General features: G+C 40.6%; 1 long non-coding RNA gene across 1 annotated transcript; it reads left to right on the top strand.

The window, feature by feature from the left end:
* Positions 1-7,270: 7,270 nt before the first annotated feature.
* LOC136151583 (uncharacterized) lies at positions 7,271-12,450 on the top strand. Its single transcript, XR_010660065.1, has 3 exons — positions 7,271-7,389; positions 11,260-11,338; positions 11,794-12,450. It is a non-coding gene; the product is annotated as an uncharacterized lncRNA (long non-coding RNA).
* Positions 12,451-20,808: the final 8,358 nt, after the last annotated feature.

Below are 20,808 nucleotides of genomic sequence, written 5' to 3'. Positions count from 1 at the left end.
CAAGGCAGGACAAAAGGGAAAGTGCCTGCTTTTAGTTTATAATTTAAGAAATAGATACAGGAGGATCTGTAACCTAAAAATGTAAATATTGTAACTCTTCTACTTAAAATATCTTACTTTAAAAATTACTTATCTGAAAGGCTATCAAATATTTTTATTACATTACTATTTAGTGAATATTCATTTAAGAAATACAAACTATGTGCCAGACAGTATTTTAAAAGTTGAGACTGTAAACTTTAATAAAGAGATTTTTTGCCTCTAAGGACCCTCTGGATTCATCCAAGAAAAAGTGCAAGAAAACAGATAGATATAGTCCTGTGTGATGGATAAACCCCAGAGCATAGCACTGCCAAGGGCAGGATTAGACTGTGGGGTTGCTAACTGATATCTGGGGCAGGAGAGACGTGGCCCAGAATCTGGATCATGAAGATAAGGTGAGTAGTAAAAGTGAACCTCCAATACTTTGGCCACCTGATGCAAATAACTGATTCATTGGAAAAGACCCTGATGCTGAGAAAGATTGAAGGCAGGAGGAGAAGAGGACGGCAGAGGATGAGATGGTTGGATGGCATCACTGACTTGATGGACATGACTTTGAGCAAGCTCTAGGAGTTGGTGATGGGCAGGGAAGCCTGGCGTGCTGCAGTCCAAGGGGTCACAAAGAGTCAGACATGACTGAGTGACTGAATGGAACTGAACTGAAAAGTGAAGGGAGGAAATGGAGGGTGTCCAGGCATCAGGATAGCATATGAAAAGGCCCAGAGGTGATTGGGTGCACAGTACTCAAGACCCATGTCCAGACCACAGGCACAAGGCATGGAAATTTAGGCAAACACTTCACTTTTTCAGGACCTTGGTCTTGGTCCTATCACTGTTAATTATACTATGAGCTTTTAGTTTCACCTGTTTCTTATTCCTTAGAACTTGGTTTTGGTTCTACTATCCTGGGACCTCTGGGCTAACAAGCCAAATACTTTCTTGTATTAACATTGGAATTCAATAGAAGCTATATATCATGTCATGATATATATATATCAATCTATGTATATCATGGTGGCCTTATCTTCTCTATAGGTGTGATTAGTGCTGTGTTTGTATGCTTTCTTTCTTTTCTTGTATAGCATAAAAAATTGAAATATTTTCCCACATTTAAAATCAGGAGATTTCATAGAAGAATCCAGTTTCTCTGGAAAATGAGAAGATCTGGAAAGACCAGGACTGCATTCTCCTGGAGCAACAATAGCCTGGAGCTGCACGAGGACCGGCCATGTCCAGTTAACCATCGTCCTCACATCCGTTGTTTCCTAAGTGCCCACTAGGCTAATTGAAGGTTGGTTGGCTCCTGAAGGCATTTATATTTGCAAGCGCTAGTTCAGTACATGAAGTGTTTACAGAGAGAGGGTTTGTGTCCTCCACAGGTATATGTGTGTATATATATATGTATGTGTATACCCACATGCATATATATAATGTATGTGTATATATATATATATATATATGCATGTGTGTATATGTATGTATATATAAATGTACGTGTGTAAATATATATGTATATATTATATATGTGTGAGTATATATGTGTGGATAGATCATATGTATGCTTGTGTATAAAATATATGTATGTGTGTTTATATGTAGATGTGTATATATGTATATATAATGTATGAATATATATATTATGTGTGTATATATATGTGTGTGCCTATATATGTATGTGTGTATATCAATGTGTGCATATGCATGTGTGTATACATATGTATGTGTGTATACATATGCATATGTATACACACATACGTACATCTTCTTAAGGAGACATTTCTGGGTTAACTTGCACACTAGCAATTCTTGTCAGGCTACATCAACATAATTCTGTTTCTATTGACACAAACTTACCACATTTCATTGAGTTTACATTGGCTACCAGTCTGCTTGAGTGAAGCACCATGAAGCACCTCTCTATTATGAATCTTGTTTCTAATTATCTAACACAATTTTTGCACCCTGCAAAATGTTTACGAACTGATAGACTTTACCATCTAAAAAAAATCCCTCAGCAGGTTATGACAAAAAGAACAAAATAAGACTGCGAATCTTCAGGCATGATGTCTCCTTGGTTTCTCTTAACCCATTTAGTCTCCTTGGAAAATAGCTGTAATGTCCTCAGCTCTGTCTACATGATGAGGTTGTCACTGATATTCGAGTGGGATGGTATATGTCACCAGGACTGTAAGTAGATACCAAGGACCTTTAGATAAAAGGGGCTATCACTTGTCATCCTTAGGAGTCATAAAAAGTGTTACCAGAAAGGGCTACTGGTCTAAAAAAATGCACAATTTAAAACTGTATGACTTCTTATAAGAAAGGAAGCCAAACAGTGGAAGGCCCTATGTATGGAGGCTTAGGGGACTGTGCCCAGTGACAGACTGGTCATTGACCAAGGTCTGCATTATGCTTTGCTCAGAGGGTGGGTGAAATTTATTGAACCGATGACTATGGCAGTATTAGACCTCCAGAACAAAAAGGAAAGACAGAGATGATCTTGTCTAGTTCACTCATTTTAATGACGCACAAGCAGGTTCTCAGAGGGGCCATGTGGCAGACACAAGGCAGGGACGCTGGCCCCCTGGTGCCTGTGGTTTCACTTCCAGGGTGGTGTGCAATGCCCAGGTGGGTTTACCTGAAATCTCTTAATGTTGCTATTTTAAAAGGAAGTTAGAGACCTGTTTCTTCTGTGTTTTTGAGGCTTATTTATCATGTGAGTCAAATAGGGGAACCTCAATAACTTATCATCTTGGACAGGTTATGGTGTCCTTAGGAATGACCAGGAGTGAGCTTTGAAGATGAGAAGTGGAAGGCAAAAGCAAAAGGAAAGATATTCTCATCTGAATGCAGAGTTCCAAAGAATAGCAAGGAAAGATAAGAAAGCCTTCCTCAGTGATCAGTGCAAAGAAATAGAGGAAAAGAGTAGAATGGGAAAAACTAGAGATCTCTTCAGGAAAATTAGTGATACCAAGGGACTTTATGCAAAGATGGGCACAATAAAGGCCAGAAATGGTATGGCCCTAACAGAAGCAGAAGATATTAAGAAGAGGTGGCAAGCATACACAGAAGAACTATACAAAAAAGATCTTCATGACCCAGATAACCATGATGGTGTGATCATTCACCTAGAGCCAGACATCCTGGAATGTGAAGTCAAGTAGGCCTTAGGAAGCATCACTACAAACAAAGCTAGTGGAGGTGATGGAATTCCAGTTGAGCTATTTCAAGTCCTAAAAGATGATGCTGTGAAAGCCCTGCACTCAATATGCCAGCAAGTTTGAAAAACTCAGCAGTGGCCCCAGGACTGGAAAAGGTCAGTTTTCACTCCAGTCCCAAAGAAAGGGAATGCCAAAGAATGCTCAAACTACCACACAATTGCACTCATCTCACAGACTAGCAAAGTAATGCTCAAAATTCTGCAAGCCAGGCTTCAACAGTACATGAACCATGAACTTCTAAGATGTTCAAGCTGGATTTAGAAAAGGCAGAGGAACCAGAGATCAAATTGCCAGCATCTGGTGGATCATCGAAGAAAGGAAGAGAGTTCCAGAAAAACATCTACTTCTGCTTTATTGACTATGCCAAAGCCTTTGACTGTGTGGATCACAACAAACTGGAAAATTCTTAAAGAGATGGGAATACTGGGCCACCTTACCTGCCTCCTGAGAAATGTGTATGCAGGTCAAGAAGCAACAGTTAGAACTGGATGTGGAACAACAGACTGGTTCCAAATAGGGAAAGGAGTATGTCAAGGTTGTATATGGTCACTCTGCTTATTTAACTTACATTCAGAGTATATCATGCAAAATGCTGGACTGGATGAAGCACAAGCTGGAATCAAAATTGCCTGGAGAAATATCAATAATGTCAGATATGCAGATGACACCACCCTTATGGGAGAAAGCAAAGAAGAACTAAAGAGCCTCTTGATGAAAGTGAAAGAGGAAAGTGAAAAAGCTGGCTTAAAACTCAACATTCAGAAAACAAAGATCATGGCATCTGGTCCCATCACCTCATGGCAAATAGATGGGGAAACAATGGAAACAGTGAGAGACTATTTTTTGGGCTGCAAGTCACTGCAGATAGTGACTGTAGCCTTGAAATTAAAAGATTCTTGCACCTTGGAAGAGAAGCTATGACCAACCTAGACAGCATATTAAAAAGTAGAGACGTTACTTTGCCAGCAAAGGTCTGTCTAGTCAAAGCTATGGTTTTTCCAGTGGTCATGTATGAATGTGAGAGTTGAACCATAAAGAAAGCTGAGTGCCAAAGAATTGATGCTTTTGAACTGTGTTGTTGGAGAAGACTCTCAAAAGTCACTTGGACTGCAAGGAGAGCCAACCAGTCCATCCTAAAGGAAATCAGTCCTGAATATTCATTGGAAGGACTGATGCTGAAGCTGAAACTCCAATAGTTTGGCCACCTAATGCGAAAAACTGACTCATTGGAAAAGACCCTGATGCTGGGAAAGATTGAGGGCAGGAGGAAAAGGGGACAACAGAGGATGAGGTGGTTGGATGGCATCAGTCATTCAATGGACATGAGTTTGAGCAAGCTCTGGGAGTTGGTGATGGACACAGAAGCCTGGTGTCTGTAGTCCATGGGGTTGCAAAATGTCGGACATAACTGAGCAACTGAATTGGACTAGGAATGACAAGGAATGAGATTTGGTTTCTCAGGGGGGAAGGAAACAGGAGGATTAATCTATGGCATCAAATATTTGGAAAGCAAAAATCCCAAGTATGTCTTACTCTTTTGCTATTAAAGTCATATATCTGAAGTCTTCAGTCCTCTGAATATAAGAAGTTTCACAACTGAAAATCTGGCATGATTTTTCACACTGACAAGAAAACTTGTTAGAGGTGGGTACAACTGTGTATCACCTCTATGAAATACTCTCCTTCTAAAAAAGTTTTGGTAGCTTTTTTTAATGAAGAATATTTCATATTTGAAGTTTTAAAAATGATTATTCAAAATAATATTGTCAGTGTAATATAGTTTTGTTAGAAACAATAAGCTTTGCTGTCAGAGGCAAAGGGAGTCCTCAGTACGTAGGCTTAAAATCCTTTGATAATGCTAGAATTGGACTTATATTTTTGTAAATTACTGTTGTAAATTATAACATATTCATAAATAAGCATATTTTTAATATTAGCTAAGCTTAACTCTAAAGGTAAATTCTTTATATCTGCTGTGTGCTACGTGCATGCTAAGTTGCTTCAGTCATATCCGACACTGTCTGTAGCCTACCAGGCTCCTCTGTCCTTGGGATTCTTCAGGCAAGTTGTGTCCTCCTCCGGGGATCCTCCCAACCCAGGGATCGAACTTGCATCTCTTAAGTCTCCTGCATTGGCCGGTGGCTTCTTTACCACTAATGCAACCTAAGTAGATTACTAAGTTCTATTTTTTTTTTTTTTTCTCTTTCTGATCTTTTTTTTTTTTTTTTCTCCTTCTCCACCAGCCCCCTAACTGGTTTTCCTGAGTTCACTTACTGTGTTGAATTGTGCCTGTTGATAACTTTGTTGAATTTGGGGCCATATATCCTGAATCCCTTTTCTGGTGAGTTTCCCTTAGTTTTGGTCAAGTGAGGAGCTTGGGTAAAAATACAGGAATGGAAGCCCACCAGATTCAGAGATGAAAAGGTGCAGACGTTCCTGGCAGGTCGCATTTTGTCCCCGCTGTCCTTCACTTGATGGCCCTCTCATTTTCCTGACCACTGGACCTGCTGCCCAGCTCTGGCCCCAGGTCCGCCATCAGATGCTTGGCCTCAGACCCACAGAGGCGATGGCTGCCAGAGGCCACAGCCCCCTCAGACTCCCCCCGAGCTCCCCTCACAGCCCCGCTTCACAGACTAACCGCGCTTGCCTCCTCAGATCTTCCTTCGAGCTCTGTCTCATGCAGAGGGAGTGTACCCTGGAAGCAAGCTAATGACTTCTATGCCATAACTCTTCTAGACCGCCCTGCTCCTCCCACGGCTGTGAAAGCTCTAGCTCCTATGCTGTTGTTGTGTGGGTGCTCAGTCGTGTCTGATTCTGCAACCCCATGGACTGTAGCCCACCAGGTCCTCTGTCCATGGATTTCCTAGGCAAGAATACTAAAGTGGGTTGCCATTTTCTACTCCATCTAATTCTTATAGTAAATCTCTTTGCCATGACACTCCTGGTGCCTTTGAGTCTCCAACTAAAGCCAGACCGATCCATCCAGGGGCTCATCCATGGCTTTTTGCAGAGCCAAATTGTTATAGTGGAAATGCTCAGATCCGAGCCTCCCTCTCACATTAATCCTTGACTCTCAGAATCTCTCTTTTCAAGCCCCCAGTGTAGAGGATTCTGAACTCCCTCCTCTGGCCCCGCCTGGCCCCCACACGCCCCCACACCTGCATCCTTTGAAGACCAAGGTGTAGATTCCCTCTCGAATCTGCGGCTCATCCTGTGCCTTTCTAGCTGGGGCCTTGGGAAAGTTGTTCAACATTTACTAGATGCAGCTTCCTCACTTGTAAAAGGCAAAGAAGGATCCCAGCTACCTTATGGAATCCATGTGAGGTATCAACATAAAGCTGTCCACATATACCAACTGGCTGCCTCTTCCTTATTCTCCACCAATGCTTCGCCACCCTCCACGGAGGAGGAGGGGGGGCCCTGAGGGTCGACGCAGTCCACCACCTCTGACCCCATGACCCCAGTGGATGAGACCAGAGTGGGAACCGTGGGCAGAATCCCTGAGCAGTGGGGCAGGGGCATATGGATTCAGGGCCAAGGGAACGCTGTCTTTTGTTTTTTCCCCTTAAGATTTATTTATTTTTTGCTGCGATGGGTCACTGCTGCTGCGTGGGGGCTTTTCTCTGGTTGCGGTGCGCAGGGACTCGTCTTTGTTGTGGTGCTTGGGCTTCGCATTGCAGTGGTGTCTCTCGTTGCAGAGAACATGCTCGAGGTGCACAGGCTCAGTGGTTTTGCTGTGGCATGTGGGGTCTTCCTGGACCAGGGATCGAACCAGAGTCGCTACATTGCAAGGTGAATTCCTTACCACGGGACCACCAGGGAAGCCTCAGCACTTTGTCTTTTAATGTGACTGATTATTCCTGTGAGTAATAATCATGAGGAAGCCACGTTAAAAAATTGCTTACATCGATATTGGTTACAGGTTTGAAGAATGGGGAGAATTTTTTAAAAGGAACTTTGCTCTAAAAGCAATACTAACTATGGGTGCTTATATCCATGGCTTATTGTGTGTGTCTAACAATCAGCATGCAGCACAGTGACAAGGAGGCGGATCCCTAAGTTCGCTACACCGATAACTCATCTCATTCCACTGTAACTGTCGCTCTTTCTATGGACGCTTGGCTGTGTAAGTTTTTTGTTCAGATAACGTGTTCTTCTGCCGACAACTCAGGGTGATGAAAGGAAGAACAATTCCCACAAAGATAGTACTAATATTCAGGGATCTTTTTATATTTTATCCCTCAAACGGTACTACAAGAGAGTTGTTATTCCCATTTTTTCTGATAAAAAACAAAGGCTCAGGGAATTTAAATAAACGCCTAAATCCATAAAGGTATAAATTGGACTCAAATAATATTCTGTTCCAAGCTCTTGTTTGAATCTGTGTAGCAAATCTGATCTGTTGGAAGTTATTTAATGATACACATAAATTCCTTAATTAATGGCATGAAAATGTAGAGAGAGATGGCTTGGCCTCAACTGGGATTTAGAGTTCTAGATACAGGGGCAAGGGTGTGATGGATTATTTCTCCTTGGGGTCCAATTTTCTTAGATTTTTTTTTTGTGTGTTTTTGCCTGCACTTTGAATTCTGTTGGCTTCCTAAGAGCTCCAAACTTTTAAAAAATAATTCTTTGGTCTCCCCAGCATGTTCTAGCATCTGTGAGCTACTTGAACAGCCTAGAACTGTCTTTAATATTTCAGATGCCATAGTCTGTTTCCAACAAATTATACTGGTCCCTAGTGGCTGTAATTCTCTGTCAGGTAGACCACGTGGGTTCTTATGCCTGATGATTCTTGAGAAGAGGATGCTACGGTTGATCTGATTTGTTTTTAATTGAAGTGTAGTTGATGTATGATATTATATTAATTATAGATGTATAAGATAGTGATTCACAATTTTTAAAGTTTATATTTCATTTATAGTAATTCTAGAATATTAACTATATTCCCTGTGTTGTACACTATAATCTTGTAGCTTATTTTTTACACAATAGTTTGTACCTCCCCACTGGTACCCACTAATTTATTTTCTACATCTGTGAGTCTATTTCTTTTTTGTTGTTATATTCACTAGTCTGTTGTATTTTTTAGATTCCACATATAAGTGATATCATACAGTATTTGTCTTTCTCTGTCTGATTAATTTCACTTAGCGTAATCCCCTCAAAGTCCATGCACATTGTTGCAAATGGCAACATTTCACTGTTTTTGTGTTTCACTTCTGTTTTGTGTTTCACACACACATACATACATATGAAAGTGAAAATTCTAGTCAATCAATTGTGTCCAACTCTTTGCGACCCCATGGACTGTAGCCTGCCAGGCTCCTTTGTCTGTGGGATTTCCCAGGCAAGAATATTGGAGTGGGTTGTCATTCCCTTCTCCAGAGTATCTTCTCCAGGGTATCAATCAGTTGTGTTCAACTCTTTGCTACACCATGGACTGTAGCCTGCCAGGCTCTTCTGTCCGTGGGATTTCCCAGGCAAGAATATTGGAGTGGATTGTCATTCCCTTCTCCAGGGTATCTTCCCGACCCAGCAGGTAGATTCTTTACCATCTGAGCTACCAGGGAAGCCCATGTATATAATATATATACCCACCACATCTTTATCCATCCATATGTTGATGAACATTTAGGTTACTTTCATAGCTTGGCTATTGTAAATGGTACTGCTATCAACATTAGGGTGCATACATCTTTTTGAACTATTACTTCTATTTTTGTGTCTATATACTCAGAAGTGGGATTGCTGGGTCCTACAGTAGTTCTAGTTCTAGTTTTTTGAGAAATCTTCATACTATTTTCCACAGTGGTGGCACCAATTTACAGTCGCACCAACAGCGTATGAGGGTTCCCTTTCGTCCACATCCTCTCCAACAGTTATTGTTTCCTTTTTGATGATAGCCATTCTGACAGGTGTGAGGTGATAGGGTGGCTTTGGTTTGCATTCCCCTGATGATTATTTAGGCTGAGCATCTCTTCATGTGCCTGTTGGCTATACTCTATGTTGTGCTGATCTGATGGCTCTGAAATTTACCTGCAGGGTGTGGAGGAGAATGAAAGTTTGTCAAGACTGAAGAAAAGGAAAATGCGATAAAAGAAATGTTTATGATGCTTTGAAACCTTGAGAAAGCTGACTTGCTTTATCCTCTTCAATGGTGTTTGAGTCACCCTCCTAACTTCCTGGTTGGCAGTTATTTCATGTCCCCTGAAAAAAATGCATCAATCATCCAATGAATGGTGTACAAATTAATTCATGGACATGAAGATTAACGTGCAATCTGCTAACGCTGTGCTAATGAGCTTATGATTTTCACAAAATAGACCAATTTTGAGTTTTATCAACCTCAGTGGTTGAAATTAAAATGGAAATGGCAACATTTGTTTTTTGTTCTCACCACAAAGCAACTAATTATTTTTCTCTGGGTAATGATAATTAGCAGAATTCCTCTCATGTTCCTGATCAGTGCACAGCTGGTACTCGAAAAATCAGAGACTTGTTTTTATGTGGTGACATTAAACCCCTGTCTAACTTGGGAAGTGCATTCACTGTATGCTCTTGCCCTCAGTTTATTAATTCTAAATTATGCCTCGATGAACTTCTCAAATTGGGAGCAAATTTACATTAATAAATTGTCATCAGTCAGAGAGAGAGAGGGAGGGAGGGAGTGTTATCATAATGGTCTACTACTGAGTGTAGGTTTTGTCTGCCTCAGATGTTGTAGTTGGGCTTACCATTTTGATCATCTGAATAAGGTATATTTTTAAAGAGGCATTCATCTTTCAGTTAAGACGTGTGCTTGGTGGGCCTTGGCTTGGGGCTGGGATGCGTTCAGAACATTACTTACCCTCATTCCTTGGGCTTTCTGGAGTGTAGATCTGGACCAGGACTGGTCAGAGGACCTATTGGATAAACATCACCAAGGGTTTCCAAAGCTCTGTAGGGCAACTGAGTAATAATCATCTTTCTTGTTCTTTACATAGCAATCCCCTTAGGCACAGGGTCTGTGTATCAATATTTTAGCTCCAAGTTTTGCACAGTGCTCAGAAGCTAACAGGAGAAGGAAATGGCAACCCACTCCAGCATTCTTGTCTGGAGAATCCCATGGACAGAGAAGCCTGGCAGGCTACAGCCCATGAGGCTGCAAGAGTCAGACACAACTTAGTGACTAAAGCACCACCAGAAGCTAACAAGTGGATGAATGAAGACAGATATAGAGGAAGACTGCCATGTTCAATCCCAGCTACCCAAGGAGGCTTGATACTAACTGAACAACGCATGGTGGTTGTGTCTCACAATCATATAGACGAAACCATGTTTGCACTCATATTATCAATTACTAATATTGTACAATATTACTCATATTACTCATATTGCATTCATATTCTTAAGAACACTAGTGAATGTTATGTGTTTTTGAAGTTTCCACTATGGTAAATTTTGAAATATGCTGATACTTTATGCTGGTGAGGCTATGGAAAGCACACTACGTAACCCTTTAGGAAAGAAATTTAGTAATCTCTATCAAGAATTTGGATGATTTACTTGTTTTCTTTGATGTGGCAAAACTCAGTCTCAGGAAGGAAACTTTAAGGAAATAATTTGAAATAGAGAAAAAATTTTTGGCACACCAAGATGCATGTCTCATTTTTTTTTAAAATCATGGCAAACTAGAAACAAGCTAAGCTTCCAACAACATGAGGATGGTTAGTGACATGTGGCATATTCACTAACTGCAGCTTTACTTGTTGATGTAAAAATGCTTTTCAAGATTTTATAGTAAGATAAAAAATTATTCTGTTTAGGTCTAAAATTAATACATTATTCTTGCAATTAAAATTTCCTGTATAGAGAAAAAGCCTGGGAGGAAATATTATTAAATCTAAGAATAGAAAAAAGAGAAAAATCCACCAAATATATTATTGTTTTTGTTTTTTCAAATTTAAGTGCATCCCTTTGATTGTATCTTCTCTTCTCTCTTCTCTGAGAACAGGTAACCTTGCCCCAGCTTGTTCCTTCTCTATGTTCTGTTATCCAAACCAGATTGGATCATGGTGCTCATCTGACTCAAGGTGGGGAGATGGATTTTCTCTCCAGGGTATTTATACTTGGGAATTCAGAGAAAGCAAGTCAGTTGGTATGCATACCTTGGATTGAAGGACATGCTTGGGGGATACAGGCATTTCCCCCTGCTTGTAGAAAGAAGGAAAATTTTCAGAAAAATAGAAGAAAGCAGAAATATGAAGAAAGTAAAAACAAAAGATTGTGGAACCCCAGAGAAATACTTGTTTCTGATGACTTCTTAGTTTCTGGCTCTAGCCCTCAAGAGGCCTGACTGAATGTCATAAGATATTCCTGTGTCTTTATATTATTCATATTATCATTATTTTTCCCATAATTTTTAAAATTGTATAATACTGTTTATCAAAACTTCCAGAATAAGCAAATCCATACAGACAGTAAATAAACTAAGGGCTGTGAGGGGCTGTGGGGGAGGCCGCTAATGGACATGGGGTTTCCTTTGTAGGTGATTCACAACACTCTGAATGTACTAAATACCTGTGCACAGTACACTTTCAAATGATATACTTTCAGATGTTAGCTGGAATGAAGTCTACGTAAGTAAGATGGCTCTACTTTGGGATATTTAAAAATTATCTAAAGTGATTTTGCATTATTACTAAAATACTTTTTTTTTCTTTTTAAAAAATATTTATTTATTTGTTTGGCTGTGCCGAGTATTAATTGTGGTATGCAGGATCTTCAATCCTTGCCAGCACATGGAAGTGATCTTTAGTTGTGGTATGAGAACTCTTAGTTGTGGCATGTGGGATTGGTTCCCTGAGCAGGGATTGAACCCAGGCCCCTCTGCACTGGGAGCATGGAGTCTTAGCTACTGGACCACCATGGAAATCCCTAAAATACTTTTACAGCAAATATTATAATTGATGTATTTTTAAAAACAACAGATATTTTATCAAGAGCCCTTGTTGATTTGCTGTTTGCAATAAATGAGAGGCCACATCATTCATGGCCATAGTAGTATAATGTTTCTAATGGTCCTATTTTTCTAATTTTGGGGAAGTATGATAATTTCATTTCTTTCTAACCTATGATTATTTTGTTATTTTAAGCAAACTTACTGTGACCAATTTCATTTTTAAAATGATAAAGAAGATGTCCATTAAGGTGAGTTATATCTGGCGGTTCTCACCAATGTCATTGCCTTACCTTTGTCCCTGGATCTTGGCCAGACAGACAAAAATTATGTTTGCCACCACCCAACTGTTAGAAATGCTCAAGGATAAAAGCATTAATGATAGGACACATTGTTCATAATGTATTTATTCAATAAAAACACCAGTCCCCATTCTAATTACACTAAAAATTCTAACTACAAAGAAAAACCTGGAAAGAAATATACTTTACCATTAACTGTGGTGTAACTGACTTATAGCTTTATAAAAAATTTAAAATTTCCTTTTTTTACTTCGTATTTTTCGGATTACCTACAGTGTGTATGAGCTTGTTAATAAAATGTTTTAAAGTTAAATTTTTAGTGAAAAAACAATTACCTTAATCACTAGAACAATCTTGTTGTCTTCTCTCCTGATTTTATTAGGATGAAAGGATATGTAAGTATGGAGGGATAGAGCTTGGGCTTCCTTGGATGCATCACCTGTCAGATGCAGGCCCTTTGATTGCACTTCAGGGGAACGTTTATCAGGAAGACGTGGACCAGGATTCATCGCTGGTCCAGAGAATCCAAGGCTTACAGCAGGGAATGGCATAGAGCTCTAGCTCAGGGGGAAGCCTGGCTCTGCTCTTTTCTGTATGGACTTGAGAAGTTACTCAACCTCTGTACGTCTCAGCTTCCTCATCTGAAAAATGATGCAGCGTCCTCACCGGGTTGTTGAGCGTGAAATGAAACAGCATTGTACTAGTCACTCAGCACAATCACTGGCTCATAGTAAGTGGTCGTGGAGTTTTTATTTCTACTGTTAGATAGCAGACATAAACCCTCGTATGTACTCTGTAAATCCTCCCTGCCTCTCCTCAAGCTCCCTTTCATAGTCTGGCCTCCATTACGTTACCCCCTGTAGGGAAAGAGCAAATTAGCCAAGATGGCGTGTCAGGCTCTCCTGCCCCCTGGCCACTCGCTCTTGCCCCACATTTTGTAAATAATGACCAACAGCTGAGCTCATTTATAACACTGCACACCGTGGTGAGTTACTTTGTGCTGTAGGGAGATAAGAGCGCCACCCAAAAAGCAGCGGGAATTACTGCTGCGTCACGGCTCTGTCCCTCTGATCGGCCATGAGAGGCGAGAATAAAGCGTGAATGCTACGGCGGCTGCGTCAGTCAGGAGAGAATACTGTTATGGCTGCTGCGTCCGCCGGAAGAGAATGTACGCGTCCGCCGGAAGAGAATGAACGCGTCCGCAGCTCCTCCAGCTCCTCACGTCTTCTTGCGGCCTCTTAGCTAACGCCTTGCCTACCCTGGGCTCAGCGAACCGTGCAGACAGTGTGAACAGTGAGAGAATTGGTGCTGTGAACAACATAAGGAGCAATATGCCCATGTATATCAATTCCAAAAGTAGTTAAATCAGTGGTTCTCAAACTTTAATGCCCACAGGAATCATCTGGGGGTCTTGTCAAAATGACCGATTCTGACTCTGTAGGTCTGGCCTGGCATCCAAGATTCTGAACTTTTCACAAGCTCCCCCATGAGGTCCGTGTTGCTGTTCAAACACCACTTTTAGTAGCGAGGACTAGGGTGATCCAGCTCCAGTCTTCATGGAATCACCTCCAGTGTCCTTGCCAAAGTGGTCTCCTTCCTTAGCTCTCAACACACATCATTTACTCTCCAAATTCAGCACTTCTCAGGTTCAGCCTGCTCTGGTGTGTTGCTGTACAGAATTCTGTTCAGTTCTTTCCAAGCTCCTGACAGTAGATGGTGCGGTCCATGCGGGAAGCTGTCGGCATCAGCACAGTGACGTGATCTCCTGTGCCTCCAATCATTGTCAAATTATTGAACTGGATGAAAAAGGAGGAAATGATGCCTTAAAATATTATTAACACTGCCGTTTACATGAGTATTCACTTAGAAATTGACAACATAAATCAATTTAATTAGTGGAAATAATGGAAGCCAGTACTGATGTGAAGAATTCCAAATGACAAATAGATGATTGTGTTTTTTTTTTATTTTAAAAATGTGTTATTTGTTGTAGAATGCAGAGTGGCATGATATACTGGATGGGATGACAAGGCCAACCTGAAATGACATATTTTTCACAGAATATCAAATAAGTGAGTTATAATTTGTTTGGCAAATTGAGTCTCTTGGGAGGTGGTTTAAAAACACCCTCCAAAAGGACCAGAGGCCAAGGTTGAATAACCTGGTGTGCAGGCTGGATGCAAAACTAGCAGGTTTTGAGGTAATGTGGACTTGCTTCTGTTAGGAGTAATTAGGGGAAATTTCTGTGGGAAATGAGGAAGGTGTGGCGAAGAAATGTGTTGGGGGTGGTCATCGAGAGGATGTGATCTGAAGTCGATTGACGAGCTGGACCCAGGTCATCAGAGGGCACTCCCTCTTGCCCTCTCCTTGAAATGTACATTCTGACCACAACTCCCACTGGGGAGAGGATTTGAAGGACACAGCCCAGAGTGAGCTTTGAGTTGTTGAGACCATCTGAATGGAGCACGTGATTGAACCCAGCTTGACCTCTATGTAAACTTTTGAGATTCTGGTGGGTAGACAGGTGTGGAGAGCTACTCACCTTGTGGTCACCAAAGACAAGCCTTGGATGTAAGGTCCCTCACTGATTAAACCTGCCTTCTGCCAGTCTGGAGTGTCTGCCTCTTTCTCCTTGCCCTCCATGTTAAAGCTAGTTTGTGAAACAACAATCTGTTTTTTGGGTGTTTCCTGGAGGCTGGATCTCAGGGCAAGTGCCCCACCCACTTGTGGGGTTTGTTCAGCCTACCACAAGCCACCCCTTGTATAATTCTGACCTACCTTCTCTGGATCAATTGGCATTTCATTTCAGGAGGACTTTCAACCTTACTTTAAAAAATCCAGTTGAAGCAAACAGAAGAAAAACTCCATTTTCAGTAACCTTTTCCTCATCTGTCACTTATGTCCATAAGGAAGCTTAAAGAATTTTTATCAGTACACTAAAAATCAGATAATTGGCTATATTGTAAAACTTTTCGATGCTGGACTCCAGATCTCTATAGTTGCTGAGAATTCTTATCAAGAAATCATCTAGGCATTGAAACATGTAAATTATCATATGTGAAATGAATCGCCAGTCCAGGTTCGATGCATGAGACAGGGTGCTCGGGGCTGGTGCCCTGGGATGACCCAGAGGGATGGGATGGGGTGGGAGTTGGGAGGGGGGTTCAGGATGGGGAACACATGTACACCCATGGAGGATTCAAGTCAATGTATGGCAAAACCAATAAAATGTTGTAAAGTAAAATAAATACATAATTTAAATAAAAGAAAAGAAATCATCTAGGGAACCTTCACAATTTCTGTTTTCATGAAGAGGTCTTAGTGGGGATGAGGTTTACGCCTAACTCTTAAAATTTCATTTTGGTGACTTGTGCCCAGGATCCAACTTTAGTTACAGAGTAAACAGTATTTTCCAAAGACTGACAGGGTCAGCTGCTCGGGGAATGTGGCCGGTGACCTCCCTGGCGGATGATCGTCCTGCTGGCTGCTTTCAAGTTAGTTGAAAGGTAAGCTTTCTTTCTGTATAAGGGCATGGCTGCCTTGGAACGTGTTTCATTTTCTATCGATAAAGCTGAAAGTATCTCCCAGGCTCGCTGTCTTAAAGGGCATGGAACTGTGACTTTGGGGGCAAAGTGATTTGTCATGTCAACACAACTACAACAGCTAAGCTGCTGGGGTTGGGGGAGGAGTGAGCGATGGTGTGAAACCTCATTGCTTTGATTAAGCTACAAAGACACAAGAAAACTTAAATCCAGAACTTCTTTCTGATGTGAGAAACACACATGGGATTCTAATATTCAGAAAGTAAAGATCATTGAATCCTTTTTTCCTGAAGTCTTGTTAGTTTAATCTGACTATTGTCTTCACTCCTGAGACAGCAGTGGTGTGTGTGTGGTTGTGTTTGTGTGTGTATGTGTGTGAGAGAAAGACAGATTTATTGACTCCTATGAAGTGTATCTGCTATATACATATAGTGTATATATTTGTGTGTATATAAATATTTGTATATATGTAAATACAGTGTTTATATACTCTGTATAAATAATATATCTTGTGGGTGCTGCGTATAGAACAGTTGAGAAAACGGAACTTGCTGGCCTTGGATCCTGGGCTGACTTTATTCAGCTTGTGTGTTACAGATTCTGTAACAGGAGGTAAGAATTTTGTTTCATATCAGAATCATTGCTCTCTCTCCACGTTGATCGTTATTTGTGTTTGTTTTAAAAACCTCACATTTTATTTTTCAACAAGTTTTGATAGAAGAATTGCCATTTTAAAGATGCACACATTGAAAAGATAATACTTTTCAAAGTGCTCACAGCTCTCACTTAATTGAACTATTTTCTAATGCTCCAAAAAAGTGCTCTACCATCAAAAGTGATTTTATACATAAAATATTTTATTTTAGATAAAGTTCAGTTCAGTTCAGTTCAGTTGCTTAGTCATGTCCAACTCTTTGCAACCCCATGAATCGCAGCACACCAGGCTCCTATAAAGAAAATATTCTTATAGAAAATATTCTTTCCTCCCATTGACTAAGCTGTCTTGCCCAGAGTCATTTAAAAAAATATGGCCCGGAACCAAAAATAAGGACACAAATAGTATCAGAAGAAGTAAAAGAGTAATATTCTAGTAGAAAAGGTTTATGCTTTATTGAAGAGGGATAACTACAAAGGTACCAAGTTGTTAAGCTGTCATTATTGCAACTGTCATTTACTGATGTTTGTGGGTTTGCTTTTGTGTCCTCTCTGCAGCTTCAACTTTCAAAACTTGTTTATTACATAGTGACAGATTCAATATTAAGAGCTTGCTCTGAGGACATGGTCTTTTCACAAGCTGTGGGCATGTACCTCTGGCCCACAGAAGCCATGAGGAGGCTTAAACATGGTGACCATGAGAGGTTAAAGTCTTTGAGTATTTGCCTGTTTGTCAGATAACAGACCAGAAGATGAGTCAGAGAGATTTCGTAGAATAAGAATTCCCAACTGCTGCCTGAGAGTTCACAGTGGTCAAAACAGACAAATAAACTCAGGGAATTCTGGGAACCATTCTCTGCATTTGGTTCTTCACTGTCACCCCCCACTGCCACCCTCATCCCACTGGACCATCAGACAGGGTCTCCTAGAGACAGAGGCATATATTTTGAACCAAAAGCAACACCAGCACGTCCAAAGTTATCTCAGTTCGCAGTGGAGGGGGCTCCAGCTAGATGTGCATTTGGCGCCTGAATACCGCAGGAAACACATCCTTTGGGTGGGCGATGGGGGCTCTTGGGGCAGGCTGTGGCACCTGGAGGCCTGTGCTGAGTGCAGTGTCCTGCATCACTACTAAACAGGCGGGGTTACATGGGCTTCTGACTTGACTGTGGAGCGCATGTAGGACCCCAGTCTTGGAGATGCTGTGTAGAATGATAAGGAACCCATATAAACGGTGTTCCTTGTCTCAGAAGAGGATCCTATTTTAATAAAAAACATTCATCCTTGGAGCATACATTGAGGAAGATCTTTGTTATCTTGCAGACTGTCATTCTTTTAGAAAGAAGACAGCATTGGTTTTTCGTGCCTTGAGGGTGTCCACCTACCTTGTGAGATTTTGTCGTGGAGATGAAGGTTCTTTAAATGGCAGGCATGGGGAAATCACCACTATTAAAAAAGCAAAATAAAACTGTATTAACTCTTGGACCTAGTAGATAAAAAAACCATTTTATCTGTTTGTTAGCCCTCTGTATGTAAAATAGATAGCCAACAGGAATTTGCTGTGGCTCAGGAAACTCAAACAGGGGCTCTGGATCAACCTAGAGGGGTGGGATGGGCAGGGAGATGGGAGGGAGGTTCAAAAGGGAGGGGATATATGTATACCTATGGCTGATTCATGCTGAGGTTTGACAGGAAACAGCAAAATTCTGTAAAGCAATTATCCTTCAATAAAAAATAAATTAATTTTTAAAAAGCCATTTTAATAGTGGCAAACTTTACTTTACCCCAGATTTTTCATATGGGCACAAAATCTGAGCAGTATTTCCCCAACCACACAAGTCATATGGTGATGAGGAATAGAGTGAGGTGACAATGTCTTGAAGCAAACATCATTTACTAAGGCTCATTTGCTTCATGTTTGAATGGAATTCTTGCTGGTCTAATGTAGGGTAGACTTTAATTTCCTGTTTGGTGTGACCTGTTGCTCATATTAAATTCCTGGGGGAAAAATAATAAATTCCCATCTTAGACAGGAATTACAGATCTTCCTCTGTTTTTTTTTTTTTTAAAATAACACCTTCATTGAACCATAATGTACATACCATAAAATTCATTCTTTTGAAGTGTGCATACAGTTCAGTGCTTTTTAGCACATTCAGAATTTATATGTCATCATCATTATCTAACATCAGAATATTTTCATCATATTCAAAAGCCCCACCCCAACTCATTAGCAGTCACTCCACAGTCTGCCTTTCCCCTCAAACCTTGGCAGCTATGGCCTGTTTCTATGGATTTGCCTATTCTGGGTGTTTCATATAAATGAATCACAATATATGGCTTTTTGTGACCAGTTTCTTTCACTTAACCATATTTTCAAGGTTCATTCACATTGTTGCATGTAGCAGGACTTCATTCTTTTTTATTGCTGAGAAATATACCTCTGTGACGCATCCCCTTTATGATTTCACATTTTGACTATTATGAATAATGCTATCATGAACATTTGTTTACAAATTTTTGTATGAATATATGTTTTCACTTTTCTTGTGCCTATACCTAGTATTAGAATTTCTGGCTAATGTGGTAACTGTATATATAAGATTTTGAGGGATTTGTACACTGTTTTCTAATGTGACTGTTCCAGTTTATAACACCAGCCACGTACGAGGTTCTGGTTAGTCACGTCCTTGCCAAGGCTAGTTACTCTCTGCTTTGATTCTAGCCAGTCTAGTGGGTGCGAACTGCTATCTCCTTGTGGTTTTGATTTGTGCTTCCTAATCACAATTTCGTTGAACGGCTTTTCATGTGCTTGTTGGCCATTTGTTTGCCTTCTTAGGAGAAATGTCTATTCAAATCCTGCACCCATTTTAAAAAATATGTTTATTTAGTTTTGGCTGTGCTGGGTCTTCATTGCTGCGGGCTGGTTACTTTCTAGTTGTGGGGCACAGACTTCTCATTGTGGGGGCTTCTCTTGTTGTGAGCACAGGCTCTAGGCTGAGTGGGCCCCAGTAGATGTGGTGCTCAGGCTTAGTTGCCCTGAAGTTTGTGAGATTTTCCCGGAGCAGGGCTCAAATTGGCACCTCCTGCATTGCAAAGCAGATTCCTAACCACTGGACTGCCACAGAAGCCCCTTTATCAATTGTTAAAAAAATTGGGTCATCTTTTCCTTTGAGTTGTAAGAGTTCTTTATGTATTCTGGATTGTTGTTGTTGTTCATTGCTCAGTCATGTCATACTCTCTGTGACCCTCTGGACTGCAGCATGTTCGGCTTCCATCCTTCACTATCTCCCGGAGTTTTCTCAGATTCATGTCCATTGAGTTGGTGATGCCGTCCAAACACCTTATCCTCTGTCGCTCTCTTCTCCTCTTGCCCTCAATCCTTTCCAAATAGCAACGAGAAGTAAGGAAGCCTTCTTAAGTAAAATGCAAAGAAATAGAGGAAAACAATAGAATGGGAAAGACTAGAGATTTCTTCAAGAAAATTAGAGCTACCAAGGGAACATTTCGTGCAAAGATGGACACAATAAAGGACAGAAACAGTATTCTGAATATAAGTCCCTTATCAGTTAAATGATTTGCAAATATTTTCTCCCATTCTCTGTGTTAATTTTTATACCACATTGTTAGGATTTTGACATTATCTTTGAAGTTAACATTTTTTCCTAGATAAACTTCATGAAACATAGGAGATTAATGGCACACACCTTCACCAAGAACTTGCTTGATGGCAGACAGTGGGTTAAATTCTATTCTGAGAATTAATTTGCTGAAAGTGACCCATCGAGAAAGCGGCAGAATCTGCAAGTAGATTAAATTCTTCCTGCTTCCTGAGTCTATTTCCTCTTCACTTTAATTGTTAATGGTTTGAATAAGATAAGTGAACAATCAATATTGTGTTCATCGGTAGTATAATTTGTATTGGATAAACATACATTTATTCCTATGTTTTCTATCAAAAGTTGTCTAAATAATAATGCATTAAATGGCTTAAGTCACGTCCACGCATGCGTGCTTAGCTCCCTTCAGTCATGTCGGACTCTTTCATGACCCCATGGACTGTAACCTGCCAGGCTTCTGTGTCCATGGGATTTCCCAGGCAAGAA

Source organism: Muntiacus reevesi, chromosome 20 (assembly GCF_963930625.1).
Source record: "Muntiacus reevesi chromosome 20, mMunRee1.1, whole genome shotgun sequence".
NCBI lineage: Eukaryota > Metazoa > Chordata > Mammalia > Artiodactyla > Cervidae > Muntiacus > Muntiacus reevesi.
This window is presented reverse-complemented; position numbering and strand designations above follow the sequence as displayed.